This window comes from Podarcis bocagei, assembly GCF_964188305.1.
Source record: "Podarcis bocagei genome assembly, chromosome: 10".
In the NCBI taxonomy this organism is placed as follows: Eukaryota; Metazoa; Chordata; class Lepidosauria; order Squamata; family Lacertidae; genus Podarcis; species Podarcis bocagei.
Window position 1 is genome coordinate 65,503,978 of NC_138135.1, and position 22,223 is coordinate 65,526,200.

General features: G+C 43.4%; 1 long non-coding RNA gene across 1 annotated transcript; it reads right to left on the minus strand.

Moving 5' to 3' along the window:
* Positions 1-307: 307 nt before the first annotated feature.
* On the minus strand, positions 308-14,759 carry LOC308596693. The gene is made up of 4 exons (XR_014012660.1): positions 14,652-14,759; positions 7,431-7,523; positions 1,641-1,720; positions 308-479 (listed from the first exon to the last, which is right to left on the minus strand). It is a non-coding gene; the product is annotated as an uncharacterized lncRNA (long non-coding RNA).
* Positions 14,760-22,223: the final 7,464 nt, after the last annotated feature.

Here is a 22,223-nt window from a genome sequence, read left to right on the forward strand (position 1 = left end):
TGCATGCCGGTTGTGAATTCTTGATTGCTGCAACAAAACTGAAAGCTAGATGGAGACTTGTTGAACATCTGTTTTGCAGTATTAATTCTGTCTCCACCGTGCTATTTAATCCCCGTACCCTCCATGTCTCCAGCAAATGATATCCGTGGCAAAGACATTCGGTGGAAGAAACGGGACGGCGTGTATATATGCAGCTTTATTTCATATGATTTACCGGGTTTCTTTCTTTTCTTTTTAAAGTACTGCAGACAATGGTCACAATGCAGCTCAGCTCTCTCCCATTGACACTAGTGAAATACCAATTTATCTTAGTGGATAAACAAGGAGACTTCAGTTATGCAAATGGGAGCTCCACCATGAATGATTGAAGTCCCGTAAGTCTGTAGAAGTCCATTGCCACTGCCATCAGTGGGAAGCCTGCACATACCCTGGACTCCATGACACAGCGCATGATAACAAATGTTTCACCAGGGTTGGAACTACACTAAGGGGAAAAACCCCAGCTATAAATAAGTCACATTTATATATGAAGGAGCATCTCCACCCCCATTGTTCTGCCCAGACACTGAGGTCCAGCGCCGAGGGCCTTCTGGCGGTTCCCTCACTGCAAGAAGCCAAGTTACAGGGAAGAAGGCGGAGGGCCTTCTCGGTAGTGGCACCTGCTCTGTGGAACGCCCTTCCACCAGATGTCAGAGAGAAAAACAACTACCAGACTTTTAGAAGACATCTGAAGGCAGCCCTGTTTAGGGAAGCTTTTAATATTTAATAGACTATTGTATTTTAATATTCTTTTGGAAGCCACCCAGAGTGGCTGGGGAAACCCAGCCAGATGGGCGGAGTATAAATAAATTATTATTATTATTATTATTATTATTATTATTATTATTATTATTATTATTATTATTAAATTAAATTGTTATAGCAACAGAAAAAACCCTCTCTGTGTAAAATCACATAGAGGAAGTTTTGTGCTCTACAGGGCCATGTGGTGTCACATGTGTATAACACAGTTATACTGTTGCAACATGGCTAATGTAGCTGAGTCTCAGGATTCATTGAAAATCATGTTCCATTGGGTATATACATTCCCATCAACACACATGGGACCCTGGGCTCTTGTGCCAAGGAATAAAGGGGCTGGAAGGATCACAGGAATTATGTGTACAGGCCAGTGGTGGGGCATATGCCTGCGCTGCCCAGGGCAGGCGTGCTTCCCAGGGCCATGGGGGTGTGCTCCCAGGTGCAGGACGGCCACGCACGCACCCACCAATCCTGCTTCCTTCCTCTCCCCTTCCCACTCGCTTGCCTCCTTTCCGTCCTCTCCCCTGCCTGCCTGCCTCCTCCAGCCAGGAGCATGGGGCAAAAGCGCACCACCCACCCATGACTCCTGCACCTACTGCCAGCCATCAGGGGAAGGGGGGAGCTGTGCCGCGCTCCCAGCTGAAGGAGGCAGGCAGGCAGGGGAGAGGATGGGAAGGAGACAGGCGAGCGGGAAGGGGAGAGGAAGGAAGCGGCAAAGCGTTGCAGCAGCTCCCTTCTTTCCCCGACAGCTCGCAGTAGGCGTGGGAGTCTGAGTCATGAGCGGCACACCAAATGTCATTCCCGCTCAGGGATGTCACCCAGAGTGGTGCGCCCCCCACCTTCCTCCACCAGTGGTACAGGCTGATCCATAGAGCTGATTCTTATGTGACTGTTGATGTCCCAAGGCGTTCATGCCGTCCTGTAAAGAGGAACCACATGAGACTGGGGAAACGACACGGTTCCTTCCTATGCTAGCATCACCTCTGCTGGCATGACTGGTGGATAAAGGAATCATGCCGTTTAGCTGACCATCTTGCAGTACTTAACAAGAAAAAGAAAGCATGATATAGTATGTGTCGTTCGTATTTGTACTGTATTTATTAGAAAATGTATTTTACAAAGAATACATTGCACTGGAGGAAAGAAAACCCACGTCATGCAATGTAACAGCTGCAAAATCTTGTGACTCCAATTAAGGTCACAGAAACGTCGAATCATTGCGTTGTTAATTTGTTAACTCCCTTGAAAACTGAGTGTGTATGTGTTTTAGGTAAGGATAGGAGAGATGGGAGGTTTTTTTTTTTGTGAGTGTGGAGTGTGGAGACTCCAAGAACCTGAGGAGTTGGTGAAGACTATAATTTACGGTGAAGCTGTAATTTACAGACTGCTTCAAAGGAGTTTTAGAAGCAAGAAACAAGAAGACCCTCTCTTGGGCTCAAGGGAGAGAAATGGACTTGGATTTGATATATTTATGACACTGCTTGTTTATAGTTGCCACCCTGCAAGTAAAAAGTCATCTTCAAAGTCTTGTGTGTGGAGTCTATGTCATCACTAGGGCTTTGAGGATGAAACTGTTGCATCATTCTACATGACTCAGAAAAAGAACCATCATGTGTGAATCGAACTGGGAACAAATGAAGGCAACCGCATAGTATGGAATCTAGTTTTAAAGCATTGCATTGATTCCCAATTTTTAAAATCGATCATGGGCACCCTTAATACCTAGCTACCACATGCTTGGCATCAGAGAAAAGAAAAGTAAGTGTACACCTTTCAGGTATGTCTGGCTGAATTGCTATTTGTGGTCCTAATAAGCTTTGATGTTTTCAATAGGCTACTTGCCATGATCTCAATACGTCTTTCCTAAGGGACGCGGGTGGCGCTGTGATCTAAACAACTGAGCCTCTTGGGCTTGCCGATCAGAAGGTCGGAGGTTAGAATCCGTGCATTGGGGTGAGCTCCCATTGCTCTGCCCCAGCTCCTGCCAACCTAGCAGTTCGTAAGCACACCAGTGCAAGTAGATAAATAGGCACCACTGCAGTGGGAAGGTAAATGGCATTTCCATGTGCTCTGGTTTCCGTCACGGTGTTCTGTTGTGCCAGAAGTGGTTTTGTCCTGCTGGCCACATGACCCGGAAAGCTGTCTGGACAATTGCCGGCTCCCTCGGCTTGAAAGTGAGATGAGTGAGCAACCCCATAGTCGCCTTTGATCAGACTTAACCATCCAGGAGTCCTTTACCTTTTTTATGTCTTTCTTATTAAGTCACTACCAGTTTAGATTGCATCAGTTTGTATGTGAAATTTTGATCCAATATGCATCACTTTTTGCTTGCATGTGAATGCCTAGTCAGGGTTTTTTGGGTTTTTTGACCATTGCAGACACTGAAATTTATGACTGTTCTGGGAGGTGGCTTTTCCATCCTTTGTAGTGGCCTAGAAAGTGGCTGGACCATGAGTCTGCTTAGCTCTGCTCCTGATGGTACATTTGGTTTTTCTACCATGCTGCAGTGGACTTCGCTTAGCTGAACATGGATAAAATAAAAACCTTTAGTGTTCAGACAGGGTGTTCAGGAACCTGACAACATTTCTTGCATAATTATAAACATTAGACATTTTTCACTTGTTTTTCCCATGGCTGACCATGTGAATCATTTCTAATGCAGGTTTGCTTCTGAGTGATTTCTGTGACCGTCTGCTTAATATTTAGAAGGAAATGAGTTAGTAAGTGCAAAGAGGGGAAAAATACAGCCTGCCCACTTACACAGAATAAAACAGAACTTGGAAGTGATCAGGGACTACTTGAGTGCCTATAAGAATTCATCAAGGCAGACTTTCTGCCTAATGAACCAGCCGTTGCCATAAATTAAAGGAGCAATATTTTTCCAGCTAGTTTTTGTTTCAAGCAGAGGACAAAAAAGATGTTTGTTACTGTGATGAATTCATTTCACCCAGATCTGTTTTCCTCTCTTCAAAAGCATAGTTTGTTATTGCTTTATTTCTTTTATTGTCAACTTCTAAAGGCTTGTAGATTTAAGCAGCTTTATTTATACCAAGCTAGACCAATGGTTCATTTAACTCAGAACATTTTTATCTGACTAGCTGTAGACAGTGTTAGAAACTGGGATACGAAAGCTAGCAGCAAAATGGCACTTTACATTTAGGTGGAATCTACACACATATTAAAAACATACACTGTGAAAATGCTTTTTTAAAAAAGCATTTTGAAAAATACATTGATTTTTGAATAGCTCAGTCTCGCCATCTAGTGTCACTTTAAAAGGTAAAGGGACCCCTGACCATTAGGTCCAGTCGTGACTGACTCTGGGGTTGCGGCGCTCATCTCGCTTTATTGGCCGAGGGAGCCGGCGTACAGCTGGTCATGTGGCCAGCATGACTAAGCCGCTTCCGGTGAACCAGAGCAGCGCACGGAAACACCGTTTACCTTCCCGCCAGAGCGGTACCTATGTATCTACTTGCACTTTGACGTGCTTTCGAACTGCTAGGTTGGCAGGAGCAGGGACCAAGCAACGGGAGCTCACCCCATCGTTTGGATTCGAACCACTGACCTTCTGATCAGCAAGTCCTAGGCTCTGTGGTTTAACCCACAGCACCACCCGCGTCCCTAAAACACATTTAAAAAGTTTTAGTTGCAGCTGTATAGTGTGCTTTCGAACTGCTAGGTTGGCAGGAGCTAGGGCAGAGCAACAGAGCCCACCCCATCATGCAGATTTTAACCTCCGACCTTCCGATTGGCAAGCCCAAGAGGCCCAGTGGTTTAGACCACAGCGCCACCCATGTAAATAGGTGTAAATAGATGCATAAGCCATTATTTCTTAAACCAAGACAGTTTCTGCCATTTCTCAGTTCTCCAAAGGAACACAGACCCTGTGTGAGGGCCTGGTAATCTATGGACTCTTGCAACTGCTTGGCAGAGAGATGGGGAGGTACCCAGCTTTTGTAACAATAGTTTGTTTCTTCATCAAGGAAAGGTCATTAGCAGAGAGTCTGTTTTGCATGCGGAAGATCCGAGTTCAATCTCCAGCATCTTCAGGCAGGGCCGAGAAAGATCTCAGCCTGTAACCCTGCTACTCATTGTAGACAATCTTGCTCTAGATCTTGGACCAGTGGTCCTTACATGAGCATCCTTGTGTCTGGCTGTTTCCTGTGTTCCTAGAATGCTCATGGTGTCAGACTTGGAGAACTTCACCTTTAGAAAAAGATGCTCTCCAATATGACAACTCCAGTTTATAATAGTGCTATGACGATGCCAGTGGGAAAACAATGCTTTCGAAACCAACCACTGTTAATATCTATGTTATTGTAATAATTAGATTAAATTGGGCAAGGGATGTTTTGCCGAACAGCCGAGCTGTGAATGTCTGGCTGCATTTAGAGGTGTTGTAAATCAGCCTTGCGATGAGAATGGAGGGGGCACCAAAGGGAAGCCAAGCTTGAGCTCTGGTTTTATGAAGACAATGAAATCACACTTCATTAAACCCTTGGTCTGTTAGACAAGCAGCATTTGGGGGCATTGACTGGAGAGTGACTTAGTTCCAACACTTTGTATTGCAGTAGGAGAGTTCCAGAGCCATCCTGATTCAGCAAAGAAGCACGGTGATGTGATGATGTCTTTACTTTTTGAATAGATTAATAAGTCCCCTGCATTATTCTACATGTCAGGAGTTGTGAAAAATGGAGACGTGCAGCTAAAAAGATTAAGGGTTGGAGCTAATGCTGCCATTCCACCAATCTCCATCCTCTCCTTTCTTCTATCCTCTCTGGACCCTCTCAGTTGGGTTACCCTGTGCAGCAGTTTTTTTTTTTGGGGGGGGGGAGTGCTGGAGATGAGAGGAAGGTGAAGTTCCATTGCACGTGGAATATCTCTTCTGCAGCATTGAATACAACACTAATTAATGCTACTGGTTTATCCGTAAGACGCCTTGAGTTCTGTCAGTGATGAAAATAAATATTAACAAAAATTTATACTTTAGATCGATCAAATAATATTTAATAGATAAGGTGTGTTGTAACAATAGTGATAATTAGCGATGGCAGACTCTACCAGGGTTCTCATTTCTCCAATGGTAAAATCAGTTCTCCGCATTTTGCAGCAATTTGCAGTTCTTTATTTTTAAAAATACAACATTTCAGTGTGAATTTTTCTTAATAAACATTTAATATTGTTTCCTGCTTGGCAGGGGGTTGGACTCGATGGCCCTTGTGGTCTATTCCAACTCTATGATTCTATGAATATGATTTTTCTGTCTAAAGCGCACGTTCTTGCAAGCAACTCCCCTATAAGGCATTTTAGTGTTATTTTTACAAAGTGTGTTCTCCTTCATGGAGAGCACGTGTTGCGGTGGGGGCCGCCAGGACACTCCAAAGTTGGGGGGCGGGCTAATTGATCATTAGCCACTGATGTGATTGGGGCTTCCCTCGTTGTTGGGAAGAAGTTAATGTTGCCATTTATTGATTGACAGCCAGAAATGCTAAAACTCCTTGCACGAGGCTAGGACTTCCTCTTTTCGCCCGTGCAGCGGATTGCCCGTCCCTCCCTCCCTAGAATAGGGTTGTTCGCTTTGACCTTGCTATGCCTGTCATGGGGTCGTCTGCTTTGGAGCGAGGGCCTGGTAGGAATTTTGTCCATCTGACTGACTGGCTGGGGCCATTTGGTTTTTGCCTACTGCGTAGCAAATCGTCACAACTTGTAAGGTTGTGGTTAGGCATTGGTTTATGGTTTGGTTGGTTGAGGAGCATGGATTGGCTGTGCCTGCCCCTCTAATGTTGCTGCTGCAAGGGATTCCATTAAAGGAATTGGGGGCTAACTATTGCTTGTCTACTCTGTCAAAGGTGCTCGGTCCATAGCAATGAGCTCCTGGTTGCATTTGGGGTGAGGGCAGGTTCCCTGCTCCGCGTTACCCCCAAGTGTATTCCCCTATTCTGACTTTCACATCGTGCGGAATGTCAGTCTGTCCCCCATGGTGGGGGCAGATAGTCGCAACCAATGCCTACGCAACCACCCACAAATTTGTATTTTAATAAAGTTGTGGCCAAAATTATGCCAAAAATCTTAAACAAAAAATTCTGTGTGATGTGTGAGTTATTGGGGTGGACCTGGGGACCTTGACACGCAAATATCTTTCATTTGTATGCATATTTCCCCCTGATGTATGCATTTTTGTAGACGTTATTTGTTCAAGAATTACACCACCAAATTGGGAGAAGTGTGACTTTTGAAGGATAGCTGTGTTTCAGTTTGCATATTTTTTTAGAAAATGCTCATTTGGCAGATCAAGCTTTAAATATGCAGTGAATTGGATTTCTCTTTCATCCCTGGAGATAATAATAGATTTAATTGAAACAGAAATTTGTGAGTGGGATAGACACAGAATTTACATCCCCCCCCCATTTCATTTGCATTCTTCAGGTTGCCATACATGGTCCCCCCCCCATTTGATCCTTACAACAACCATGTGAGGGAGGTTGGGGTGAGAGAGGATGACTGGTCCAAGGCTTGGGCCTGACTCATGATGAGCTTTTGCCATGACTCTCAGTCCCCACCACTGTGGCCAGCTCCCTCCTCTGCTGCAGAATTTACTTGGCAGCAACTGCCATAATAAGAGGTCTTACCTTATTGCCAGTGCTTGGAATGAGCTAGTGTGGAATGAACTCATTCAGCTGGATAAAGTTCACTGACCTAGTTCAAAAATCTCTGAATTACACCTGAAAGTAATTTCCACAATGGCTGGGTGAAATAAAGGTGAATTGTTCCTTGAAGAATAAAAGTTTGAATAAGTTCTAATACATTTTCACAAAAATCCACCCCCCTGTTTCTCTAGCACAGGCATAGGCAAACTGGGCCCTCCAGATGTTTTGGGATTACAACTCCCATCATCCCTAGCTAACAGGACCAGTGGTCAGGGATGATGGGAATTGTAGTCTCAAAACATCTGCAGGGCTGAGTTTGCCTATGCCTGCTCAAGAAGGAGGCTTGGACACTTAGCTTCCATTAGAAATAAAATAGAATTATGTATAATGGATCTCTATAAAGAAAGTTAGAAAGCAAAAGATGGAGACAATATTCTCAGATGTATTAAGCAGATATGAAGATGCTGCTGTTGCTAATGTCCGGAACGAGTTCCTTTTTGAATAAGATGAATTTGAACTGCAATGAACTTTCCAAGAACGGTTTGTTATTCCCTGGCACCTGAATGCTCAAATAGTTTCCAATCTCCTATAAGAGCCTGCTTGATAGGAAGGGCAAACACACAACCCTGAGGCTCATTCATATCATGCTAAACCACTCTTTATTGCTGCATCCAAATGCAGCCAGTATAAAGGAACGACAAATTGTCTCAAATCCAAAGACATGCATTATATTGATTCTTGTCCAAATTTGCTTTTCGTGTTTCAATAAAATTCACGTCTAGTTTGAAAGCCATGCTCAGGAAGGCATAAGTAGCACAACTTTTCATAAACCTTTGTAATTACATTTCAGTTTTGTTTTTGTATCTTTCTTTGACCAGAATAATCAATCATCAGACTTTTATGTCACTGAATGAGAGAGAGAGGAAATCAGAAAGAAAACTTAACACAGCTAGAGACAACATCCAATTGCTTAAATTGTCCACCCAAGTCTCTTTAATTTCTACTAGGATACCCTTGATCAGCACCATTTTCTTGGTAATAGCTGTAAATTTGCTATAACCAATAAATTTTGAACAGCTGTGAGCAACCATCAGGTATCATACTTCTTAGACAGACCTAGTTTTCAGTTCCAATCTTTGTCATTATTTAATTTAATGACACATGTTATGGCCATAGTTCAGGGGGGGGGGAGAGTGAAACTTGCTTATTGTAACAAATATAAGACTTCTAATCAATATTCACTCAGCCATGTGTCTGTCTAATACAAATGAAATGGCACATCCTCTGAATCACATACATGAACCACAGTGTCCAATTTGTTTGCTATTAAATCAGAGCTGTTTCAGTGACTGATGGCTGGCATTACGGACATTGAGCTAAAGACAAATTTTGCCATTGGATATGTTGCACATCATTACAGGAAAATTCTTGAAGCATTAATAAGAGGGAGGAACTGTGCCTGTATTGCTTGATCATTTTATTTACTTGAAGAAGAAGAAGAAGAAAACACTTTCCAAATGTAGAATCCTGGCTGCAATGAAAGTTTTGGGAGATTATTATTGTTATTGTTATTAATATTATTATTTAGATTTCCTATGTTCACCATACAGCTCCAGGTTGGGTTGCAACAATCTAAAAGTATGGTATTAACATCCATTAAAACAAATTACATAACTGAGAAATAGGGTGAGTTCTAAAATATATATCTCATGTGTCAAGGTTTGAGAGGCTGCAACAAATACCCTGAGAGTAAGTCCCATTGAAATTAATGGGACTTTCTTCTTGGTAAACACACAGAATTGCACTGTCAGTAAAGGTTTTCCATTAGCAAACTAACTTCACATCTCTTTCAAATATTGTTTATAATATATTCATTTAGGCATAGTCAATTGTATATTCATTTGTACTGGCCAGATTTTGTCTTTTTAAGCATTCACTTTCTTAAAAATGACAAAAAGCACATTAATCATCCACATGCAATGTTTATGGTAATTTAACAAATCTAACATTCCCCCCCCTCTCTCTCCAGAAAGGGTAATGAATCATTCAAATTTAATGTTAGGTAAAGTTTCTATAAATGCAAATGATTCAGTGTGCTGTTCTTTTTTGGGGGCTTTTATCCTGCAATGCCATGGTCAGACTACAGATAATTTTAAATACTTAAAGTAAAAAGCTAATGAAACAGTGACCGTTGTCACCAATTATTCAATAAGGCAACTCATGTTTGCCCTTGCATGTTGAAACCAAACTGGGCAGGCAAAGGAGTAGTGTTTTGCAAGCTGCGGCAATCAGTTGCTTGGCAGCCCTTGCAAAGTCCAGCACACGATACCTTACAAAGGGCTCTGCAGATGATGGAGGAAGCCTCTCCTCCTTCTGGAGGGGAGGGATTGTGAACGGGAGACGATTCCCGCGTCACGCAGGGGGTGTCCTGCCCCCTGCCCTATCATCATCACTGGCGCGGCACGCCTCCCCATTGGGCACCCAATCGGGAGACACCACGGGGGCGTGGTTTAGCCACTCAAATGCGGCCGTGCCAGCTCTCCTCGCCATTGCGCCCCTGTTTTCGCCACGAGTCACCCACCCACCACTCTCTGTAGGGTGTAGCTTCTTGCTGGACCCATGGTTGGTCACCCTGGTTGCCCAGGGGGACTGGTGGGAGTTTTTTTTCCAATTGGCAAATTGGCACCAGCCTCTTGGGTTTTTTTGCCTACCTCGTAGCAATCGTCACAACTTTCTTGGTATTTGGCGGTTAGGCATTGGAATGTGTCGTTGGTTTATGGAAGGACAAGGTGTGGCCATCGCCTACCCCTTCACTTAAGGGTATTCCGTTAAAGGAATCCGGCGGTCGTGGATCCTGTCTGATGCCTGTGTGGCGGGGGGCCATGGCACGACTCTTGGTGACATCAGGGGAGAGCTTATAGTTGTATTTGCTTCAACAAGTTGTATTTGTGTTGTATTTGTGGCCTTTTCTAGCCCATTAACCTAATATATGGTGTCCACGTGTCTTTATTCCCCAAGCGGGGATCGGGTCCTCGAATCACAACCCTCTTTTGGTCAAGCCCTGCCTTTTCCTGCCTCATATATGATGTCAGGTGTAGAGCAGGAGGGCACGACTTGGCCACAGCGGTTATGTTTGAGCACCACCCTTGGAAGCCGTATGCCTCTGAATGCCTCTTGTTGGGAATCAGAGGCGTAGAGTGGGAGAAAAGGGGGAGTAGACCTGGGAGCAGAATTGTGATGGGGCAGAACCAGGCATCCCGACACCAGCCTCCCTGATAAGCTCCTGCCACTTTCTGGAGCCACAGGGAGGCAAGCTGCACCTGGGCCGGGCCTTCACCCCTTGGGGTTGGCCCAGTGAGGCGAGGCCAAGAGATGAGGGCTTGCCTGACCTGTGAGGCATTGAGAATGGAGGCAGCATAGAACTTTTTTTATGTATGCTACAACAGCAGCAAGAATACTCATTGCAAAGTATTGGAAGACACAAGATCTACCCACTCTGGAAGAATGGCAGATGAAGGTGATGGACTACATGGAATTGGCAGAAATGACTGGCAGAATCCGAGACCAGGGAGAAGAGTCGGTGAAAGAAGATTGGAAGAAATTCAAAGACTATTTACAGAAATATTGTAAAATTAATGAATGTTAGAATGATGTTGGATAGAAATTAAGTGGTTTCCAGCTGCAATGCTTTAAGAGACATAAAAAAAGGTTTATAAATGGGTAAAAGCTTAATGGTAAGGATTTGCTGAACTAACAAATTGAAGTGGAATACAAAAAAGGGAGGTATGAGGAGGTCCGGGGAAATAAGTGTAAGAAAAATATGCATCGAAAAATTAAGGTGTTTTTAACTGTTTTTATTTTGTATTTTTTCTTGTATTTTTCATTTTTACTGTAATATCTTAAATTTTTTAATAAATATCTTATAAAAAAAAGAGAATGGAGGCAGCATGGCCTGGGGAGTGCTGAGCACTGGTGGGAACAGTGGCCCAGGCCAGGGATGAGGAGGCGGCGGCTGTGGCAGAGGCCAAGCCAGGGTTGGTGCTGTTGCTGCAGGCAGAGCGGTGGCACCTCCACTTGGCGCTCCTGGCCCTGGCCTTGCCAGCTGTGGGGGGCCATGGCCAATGGGCACTGGCAGGGCGTGTGAGGGCAGCCTCAAGCTGTCCCATTCCTGGTGCTCACTGTGGCGATCACACAGGGTCCCCGGACATTTCACCGTCTGTTGATCCCTGTGCCACCACTTTATTTCTCGCTGCCACCACCCAGGCCCTACCTGGTACAATCCTGAGTCCAGTCAGGGTTAAATTGGAACATAAACTTCTGTTTATTTATTGCAGTTTAACAAACGTGTGGTTTCATAAACGGTATCGGTCAATTACAATCATGGGGTGCCTATCCAGACCTATATCTTCCGCTACCTGCTCTCACTCACTAAACCACCTCTCAGATATTTACTTGACTTCCTAGTTCCTAACTGTTCCTGATTCAGCTTATTTCGCTACACTAACTCAACCTACCCCCAGACTCTATCCCAATTCACTCCCACTCCAGCCAACCACCCAACTCTCTCTTCGCCCCTCCCAGAGCTGGTTTTATAGTCCCTCTGACTCCACCCCCCTGGGTTCTGATTGGGTAACCTGTTTAACTATTTCACCTCCTGCACTTTCATATGTTAACGTCACACCCACCAGAATGCCCCACCCACCTCACCTTGCTACTGCCACCTGAGTGCTGCCTGGCTTGGCTGAAAGGGAATGGTGTGGCTTCCACCCACTGAGGAGGGAGGCAGAGGAACGTGGGAAAGCGCCCAAGTGGGGAAGCCCTGCCGGCACATGCTTCCACCTCAGCTGCCCAATCCATCAGGGGGATTCAGCACTTGCCCTGCCCCGGGCACCAGCAAGCCACGCTATGCCACTGCTGTGAATCACAAGTAGGGAGAGTCCTGCTGTGTTCAGGTCCTTCTTACGAGCTTCTTGTAGGCATCTACTTAGGCATGTGGTCCCAAATATACCTGGAGATGATGGGGACTGAAACTGCATGCAAATCAGATGCTCTACCACTGAACTGTGGCTTCTGAACTCCGTTATCATATGTTACATGATATGATATCAAAATCCCAACAAGTGGAAGTAACATAAATGGGGCATCACTGACAAGGGGGATGCTTTTCTAACGGGTAAGATAAATTCAGTGCAGAACGTTAAGGTATAGTAGGAAGAAAAATGCGCAAGCATTTGCAAACGGCTAGAATTTTAAGGACAATAATCCTTAGACAACTTCCAGATGTCTTTAGTGGAGACAACGTAGGTCAGACATGAACTACAGGTGCTTCCAATTGACACCAACATGATAAACTGCCAAGGCAGATGGGTCTTTAGCCTGCAGCTACATAGAAACCACATGGCTTTCTTATCAGAATACAGAAAACCTAAATTTGATGAAAGAAGCAATTAGAAGGCAAGGCAGGCAGATATGCATCCTTGACTTCAGAATCATCTGGCAATCTGCTCTGAGCTAGAAGCTTCATAACACAAGAAGAAATATATATAAATTTGCTAAATCCCCGATACTGGCTTAATGTAAAATGTGCTCGGATGGAGGAAAGACAGAAGTGCCCAACTTCTAACCCTCCTCCCTGCCCCAAATGTACTTGGAAAAAGTCACATTTGTCAGTTAAGCAAAACACACTTAGGACCCCAGGGATATAGGTAAGTTATGTGTGGGAGGGAGCTACAAGTTAGCAAAATCTTGAAAACACAGAAAGACGTGATCCATACAATTTGCCGTCATGCTTGATTTTCTTAGAGTAATGAGAAAATACCTGCGGGTTGTTCAAAGCCTGTGATTTGCTTATAAAACAAAGAATGGCCATCTGCCCATCTCTTTGTTGCTTTAAGGTTCATGGTCCCATCAGTTTCCTGCAGCCACAAAGAGTTTTTTCCCCCCAGGGTGGAAATTAAGAATTGCAAAGGTACCAAGAGCAAACATATGGCTATCTCTCTCGCACCTTTTAAAAACATCTGATCTCATTTAAAACTCACATTTTTAAATTCTCCAACCGCCTCTTTGAATTGACACCATCCACTTACATAATAATAATAATAATAATAATAATAATAATAATAATAATAATAATATTTTTTTTATTTATACCCCACCCTCCCTGGCCACAGCTGGGCTCAGGGCGGCCGACACCAATAAAATTACAATAAAACATAATAGGGGAAAACAAGCAAGCAAGCAAGCAAGCAAAAAACCAGGTTATTAAAATACGGGTTAAAATACAATTTAAAATGCAGCCTCCTTTTAATAGTAGCCCATAAAGCAAAACCATTAGGGAAGGGAAACATAAAGGTCAGACTGAGTCCAAACCAAAGGCCAGGTGGAACAGCTCTGTCTTGCAGGCCCTGCGGAAAGATGTCAAGTCCCGCAGAGCCCTAGTTTCTCGTGACAGAGCTTTCCACCAAGTCGGGGCCAGTACTGAAAAGGCCCTGGCCCTAGCTGAGACCAATCTAACCACCATGTGGCTTGGGACCTCCAAAGTGTTGTTATTTGTGGACCTTAATGTCCTCCACGGGGCATACCAGGAGAGGCGGTCCCATAAGTAGACAAGATCAAGACATGAGATGTTTAGTGTCCTTTGCAGTTGACATGCTAAGGGTTTTGATTAATGCCAACAACTATCTGTATCTCTACTTGCAGCTATGTCTTTCTGTCATGCCTAAGCGTATGGAGAATTAGCTGTTATCCCATCCTGCTTGGGAGAAGACTCAGCAACTCCAAATCTATGTCACTGGTGGGTCTCCCATTAGACCCATCCAACATGGCCACCACTAAGGTAGTAGTCTAGCAACATTGGCGCGCGCGGGGGGGGGGTAATCACAGATTCCTTGCCCCTGTCCTACAATGTAATTAAAGGCTGACGAATGAAGCAGCTCTTCTGGCATTAATATTTTGAAGCCCGTGGAGCTGACATCTCATTGGCTTTCCGGGATGAAGCTGGCTCCTTCATCGGAACCAGATGTGTGCCTATTTCCACGCTGTTTTTTGCTTTTACTCTTTCATGAGTGAACGCTTCGAGCATGCTGTTGCCAGCTACCTTGTGAACTCATGGGGAGTAAAAGTGCAGCTGAAATGCAGAGCTGGACCAAGGCATTTTGCTCTCTGAGACAAAGGACCAGATGATCCCTTCTCCATCCCACATACCTGAAGGAAGCAGGCTATCTTAGAGGAGGCAGGATAGACCAAATGGTCAATCCTCTGGCACGTTGTCACCTCTCTGTGTACCCCAACAACTGTTGCCCGAGGTGGCCGCCTCGCAATGCAGTTAATTAACTGTCACCTTGGGGATTCCATCTCAGTGGATAGAATAAAATATCTCTGCTACCTCAAGCTGTTCCCCCAAAATTCAGCCCGTTGCCATGCAACAATGTCAGATACTGTACCAATTGTACTAGAGATCTTTCCTCTTGCTAAGAGAGCTGGTTAGCCAGTACCACTAGTATATATATATATTGTGGGTGGTTGATAGACATCTCAAGAGTGTAGTGTGTTAAAAGATAACAATAGCGTAATTATTCTAAACGAGGCCATTTAATTGAAGTTCTTTTTATTGTCCATGGCCCCTGAGGGGTAAAGAGACTTTCCGATAACTCTTCCCCTTCACTTATTTTTGTATCATAAGCCAGAAGTAATATCTGATAATATTTGTCATGTAATCTTTCTCTTATCAAGCCTATAAGATTAAAAGTACTCGTATATCACTGCTGTCTTATCTGCTAAATTGGCAACATTGGAAGGGGAACAAACATTACATAATCTTCCCTATCAGTTTTATTCATTCTTAAGCCACATTCTGTTTGAATATGAGGTGTCGGCTTGGCTCGAATCGACGTGCAGAGCACGTTCCAGAATTTTGCAAGAGAGAAGCCCAGGCTCTCTCTCTCTCGGCAATCTTTTCCCCCTCATAAATGCTGCCTCATGAAATAAAATGGCTTCTAATAATTAAAAGATCCCCACCAGTGATTTTGTTGTGGGGGGTGGGGGAAACGTGTCGGTCAGGCAAGTGGGGTGATTTCTCTTCAGGTTGAACAACGTTATGATGAAAGCCAAAATGTTTTTTATCTTATGAAGATATTTAAACTTAATTGGGTAAAAAGAAATTAAACAACCCAACATAATTATAGCATAAACATAAATGGGTTCGGATCATTGGGGAAGATTGGATTCCCCCTATGTGTGATATATTGCCGAGCACGCTTAGGAGAAAGAGGCTATCTCATGTGTAGCACATTATGGTAAGGCTTCATATATATATATATATATATATATATATATATATATATATATATATATTTAAAATCATGTTATGTGCGATGTTAATGCATTGCTTTCAGTATCCAGAGACTTTTCAGGCTTCGGAAGAGTGTGGTTGCATATCATACTGTTAAACAGGGTGTGTGTTTTTTGGTACTGTTTTCACACAGACCTGGTTCCATCTCCTCCCTCTCCTCTCCATTTGAACATCATATTGCATAAGAATTAGGGACAAATATTACACCTCAGGCCCCTTCTACAATGCAAACCACCCACAAGAAAGGCAGTCTTGAAGCACAGAAGGGAGCAAATCCTTAACCCCTTTTTTGCCAGTTTCTTTCCCCCCAAACTCCCTCCCCTGGCTGCTTTTATTCCCACCCGTGTTATGGAGCCATGCCTATCCCATGCAGTCTAGAGAAACTTCTAAGTGCCGACCAGAGAGGAATGGCAGACCAAGTTAATGGAATATGCAGAAATTTGGTCCTCCTTAAAGAGGGCACGTATTGCGGTAAGACCTGGAAAACCAACACCCTGTGTTGTGGGCATGATTGGTCAGCCACAACACCCTATTGGTAGGTCCCTCGAAGCTGGGTACAATCTGTCCAATGGGATGCAGTCCAAATTGTTTGAGGGACCTATTTATGCCCATGCACGTGACCCAGAGCTTCCTCTTTCAGCATGTGCATTCAGAACACCTGCCAACCTCTCCCTATTTTTAGGGACACACCAACAGTGGATTTGTAAATTTGTAAGAGTGGATCTGTAAATTAAGTGAGTAGATAGAATTGGCAAAATTAACTTCAATTATAAGATATCAATCAAATCAAAAGTTAAGAATGGAGTGGAAATATTTCGAAGATTATATGTCAAAATATTGTTCTAAATTTGCCATGCTAATAGGCGTAGAATAAAAAATGTAAGCAATAAGAAAACTAATAAAGAAAGAAGGAAAAAATAAGAATTTAACAAAAAAAATTATCATAGAATGCAAGGGGGAAAAGGTAGAAAGAAATAGAAAGAAGTCAAATTGCTGTGGAGGGAAGTAGAGGGTGGGTGGTGGGTTTTATAATTAAGTGTATAATTATGCAACTGTTGTAATTTAGATATTATATTTTATGTGAGGGAATCATTGGGAATTTTGGTTATTATGTATATATGTTAAGTTTCAGTGAAGATCTTTGAAAAAAGAAAGAAAGAAATGTAGTAGATAAATACAGTGGTACCTCAGGTTACATAAGCTTCAGGTTACATACACTTCAGGTTACAGACTCCGCTAACCCAGAAATAGTGCTTCAGGTTAAGAACTTTGCTTCAGGATGAGAACAGAAATCATGCTCCGGCGGTGTGGCAGCAGCAGGAGGCCCCATTAGCTAAAGTGGTGCTTCAGGTTCAGAACAGTTTCAGGTTAAGTACGGACCTCCGGAACAAATTAAATACTTAACTCGAGGTACCACTGTAGTTGAGCTACGTGCTCCTTCAGTTATTCCCATGTAACATTCAATGAGTGTACAGTCTGTGTACCTGTGTGGACAATAGTTGAGCTGTACAAATCAGTGAGTGGAGACTCTTTCACGCATACCCATGTAGACACAGCTTGCACCTGCGTTTCGTGTCATGTGAGAATCAGCCTATTGTGGATTTTCATTCCTAATGTACAGTCGAAGACAAAGTGCAGACAAGGTGCACTGCACCAAGGTGTTTGCAAAACTTACTCTGGAGTAAGGGAAATAAGACAAATGCTATAGGGGAAGCAAGATTGACGCAGTGATGAAAGTTTGACAGAGGAAGCACTCTCATCTGTCAAGTCAAGTCATAAACAGGGGTACATGCTCACCCACTTAACAGGCTGCTTAAGGTTCTTGGACATGAACTACTTCCCCCTATGGTCAAAAAACGAAGATTATGGCCACCGGTCCCATCACCTCCTGGCAAACAGAAGGCGAAGAAATGGAGGCAGTGAGAGATTTTACTTTCTTGGGCTCCATGATCACTGCAGATGGTGACAGCAGCCACGAAATTAAAAGACGCCTGCTTCTTGGGAGAAAAGCAATGACAAACCTAGACAGCATCTTAAAAAGCAGAGACATCACCTTGCCAACAAAGGTCCATATAGTTAAAGCTATGGTTTTCCCAGTAGTGATGTATGGAAGTGAGAGCTGGACCATAAAGAAGGCTGATCGCTGAAGAATTGATGCTTTTGAATTATGGTGCTGGAGGAGACTCCTGAGAGTCCCATGGACAGCAAGAAGATCAAACTTATCCATTCTTAAGGAAATCAGCCTTGAGTGCTCACTGGAATGACAGATCGTGAAGCTGAGACTCCAATACTTTGGCCACCTTATGAGAAGAGAAGACTCCCTGGAAAAGACCCTGATGTTGGGAAAGATGGAGGGCACAAGGAGAAGGGGACGACAGAGGACGAGATGGTTGGACAGTGTTCTCGAAGCTACCAGCATGAGTTTGACTAAACTGCAGGAGGCAGTGGAAGACAGAAGTGCCTGGAGTGCTCTGGTCCATGGGGTCACGAGGAGTCGGACACGACTAAACAACAACAACAACAAATGATCTAGTGAAGTCCTTGAACGTAGGCCACTTGAGTCAGCTGACTTCAATTGGATTAAAACCACGTACCTCCTTTTACCTTGCAGCTCTTTCCAGAATCAAGTTCTGTCAATGCCGAGCCGCTTAAATTCACATAATTTTCTTTCTCTGGATTAGGTTGTGGGTAAGATCAGTTTTACCTCCAACCTTGAATAACCCAAAATGGAAAGCAAAATGGAAGCTCTAGGGCTATGTCATAAAAGAAAATGTGACTTTTTAGCCATCCTAGACTGGTTCTTATGTCCCAGGGATACCAAGCAGTATATTCCAATTTTCAACTCCAGGTAACAATCATCCACCCTTTTCTATTCTGTCTCTTCCCCAAGAGGGATAATCTCAAAAGGCAAGAGGACTTCATTTCATTTTACTACTGACTCAGAGGCATTCTGAATCTCTTTCCGATAGCATAACTGTAATGACATTACTCCCCAAGCTCCATAAGATAATGTCCAACATGAAGACAATTCCAAGGAGATATTTCCCCCCTCCCTGATACAAGCACGGATCGTTGCTAATCCTGTTAACCAGATGATTAAAATGACAAGAACATCTGTAAATCAAATTTGCAAGCAGCCTTGCAGTGCCTGGCAAACTTTGCTTTTTTTATGGATTCAATGGCACTGTGATTATTTGGCAAATTAGTGTTCTTCAATGGATGTGTGCTGATTCTTCAATAATCATTCTTTTGCTACTTTATTATTTTCAGTTCAACTAAGTGCAAGTTACTTCATCATTACCTGATAGGGTAATTCCGAAATGGTGCACCTTTGGTACAACTGGATTAGGCTGATTCCACCTTCCTTGATTTTAGCTCTTGAAATAAGTACAAGTACCTACTGCAAAGGACAAGCACAGCATGACTCCAGAGAATAACAGCCAAGACACAAAATTTGTGGGTCAAATAAGGCTGCAACTTTATTGACTACAGATGTAAGAGGTTTGGCATAGGCACTGGGGATAACCATTTGACTTCTGGCCCACCTGCCAGAAGTGAACCATTGTTGGGTCAATCCAGAAGGTGTGGGTTTATGACTTACATCAAATAGTAACACCCTGTTGAAGTGCGGGTAGATGCCTTTCTTTGGAAATCAAACCAATGTTCTGACTTTAAAATTCAAAAACTTTGCTTGCAGAAACTTATAGATGAATTAAAACATAATATTTACAGTCACATGCTTCTCCAAGAATGGGCTTGCAGTTTCTTCTTCTAACTTCCAAACAACTCTATTTTCCTCTCTTTCCAGAGCTCTGCACCCAGCCTTTTGTATTTCAACTGGGCCATGCCTTGCAGCTCTTATGAGAGATGTCCACTTTTAGTGGACATCTTTTTGGTGTAGTGGTTAAGAGCGGTAGCCTTGTAATCTCATGAACCAGGTTCGCACCTCCGCTCCTCCACATGCAGCTGCTGGGTGACCTTGGGCTAGTCACACTTCTTTGAAGTCTCTCAGCCCCACTCACCTCACAGAGTGTTTGGTGTGGGGGAGGAAGGGAAAGGAGAATGTTAGCCACTTTGAGACTCCTTCAGGTAGTGATAAAGCGGGATATCAAACCCAAACTCTTCTTCTTCTTCTCTTCTTCTCCTGCAACTTTGCTCTTTCTTTCAAGAAGAGAAGAAGCACTCCAACACTCTCTTCAACTTAGCAGTGTTCACAGTGGATTCTAAAACGCAGTCATCTTGCTTCACATAAAATCTAGTCTCTTTTTCACTAGGTGCCTCCCATGTGACCAACGTTAGCCCATCACATGAGAAGTACTAGAGAACGCTCTAGAATTCAGCTACCAACCAATCAAATTTAAACACATAGTAATGCATACAAGCATTTACAATTTCAGTGAATCAAATCACTTTACTTAACACACACACCCCTGCAGGACTGCCATTTTGAGGAATGCTATGGCCCTAGCCTCCATCTGCGTGTCTGCACAGAAGCATCTCCATCTCTTTAACCAGATTGCCCTTTCCTTCAGAGGGGCAAAGAGGCTACAACCTCTCTCTGCAGAAGACTAAGATTAAGGCTTATTGAATGTCTAAACCACCTTTTGGTGGTTCCCTCAATGCGAGGGGAGAGGTTACAGGGAACCAGGCAGAGGCCTTCTCGGTAGTGGTGCCTGACCTGTGAAACACCCTCCCATCAGATTTCAAACAGATAAACAACTATTTGACTTTTAGAAGACATCTGAAGACATCAGGGAAATTTTTAATATTTTGTTGGGAGCTGCCCAGAGTAGCTGGGGCAACCAAATCAGATGGGTGGCTAACAACAACAACAACAACAACAACAACAACAACAACAACAACAACAACAACAACAAGTCTAAGAACCAATCACACAAACTTTTAAAGATAGGCATCCATAATTGAATTACAAAATAAAGCAATCTAATCAAAATGTTAAAATATAAATAGCTGTAATTAAAATATGCAATGAGACAATCCAATTAAAACAAATCAGCGCTTGAAACAGAGGTTGAGAGATTGCGGGAATGCCTGTATAAGCAAGTGCTTCCATCTTCAAAAGGGGAACACCAGTACTCATGGGTTGCTTCATATTTCAGCAAGGATGTGGTTTTCAGACTTCTCTCCTTGGGAGAATGCTCTGCATATCTATTTGTCTCCTGAGGAATCTCTGAGCACCTGCTGCAAAGCCCTGCATGCATGCTCAGTTAGTTGACACCGGGCTTGGGTTAGATCTCCTGTGTTATGTACTGAAGTTCTCACCCTGGGCCAGCAGGGGGATACAGTAGATAGTTTCCACTCAGGTCCACATATGCAAATAAGGAATTGAAAGTGGCGTTCAGTGATTGGATAGTTACAGAAAATTGTTACTGTTGCTTTGTAGTTGAGCTCTATATAAGCAGGTTGGCTGAACCCTTCAGCCCAGTTCTGTTCTGGCCTGTGAATAAACAAGAGCTGTTTGAAGAATCGCTGTGCCGTCTGATATGTTCACCCACAACTTAACATCTTGGGTTCGTACAATGCAGCCAATGCACTCGGCTGCAGCTGTACATTACAGGGGGAGTGGTGGGGAAGTTGTCTGGAACTTCTCTTGAACCCTGGATTGCCCGACAGAGCAATGGAGAACTTCTGAAAGGGATATTAGCTCTGCCCAAGGCATGATGGAGAGCAGCAACGGCTGGGAAAAGATATACACAACATTTTGCAAGGACAGGAAGGAACACCGCGGACAGAATAATGGTTACACACAGGAGGAATAAGGATATTGTTTGAATGCTTCACCTATAGTTTTATAAATCGTTTAATGTGTCAAGACGAATGGATGTCATTAACATTGCAGTTGTTGTATAAGGGATGGTTGTTTTGACTGAAATGTAATTGAGATGAATGAGATTTTGGAACACAGAAACAAAGTAAATCATCAAACCATCAATTCTAGCACGCAGGAGGCCACCTAAATTATATAATTTGGCATCTGAATGACTGGGATTAGTAATTGTATTACAGTGGTACCTCAGGTTAAGTACTTAATTCGTTCCGGAGGTCCGTTCTTAATCTGAGGTCCGTTCTTAACCTGAAACTGTTCTTAACCTGAAGCACCACTTTAGCTTAAGGGGCCTCCTGCTGCTGCCGTGCCACCAGAGCCCGATTTCTGTTCTCATCCTGAAGCAAAGTTCTTAACCTGAAGCACTATTTCTGGGTTAGCGGAGTCTGTAACCTGAAGCGTATGTAACCTGAAGCGTATGTAACCTGAGGTACCACTGTATAATTTGGCATTGTTATAATGAGGCTACCATTGGATTATTGTAATTGAAAACTAATATAAATTATTGTCAAATCCTGGATTACCCACAATACAGTTTGGAAATCACTGAGATGTGCGTAAGTTAGCTAACCCTTGTTTT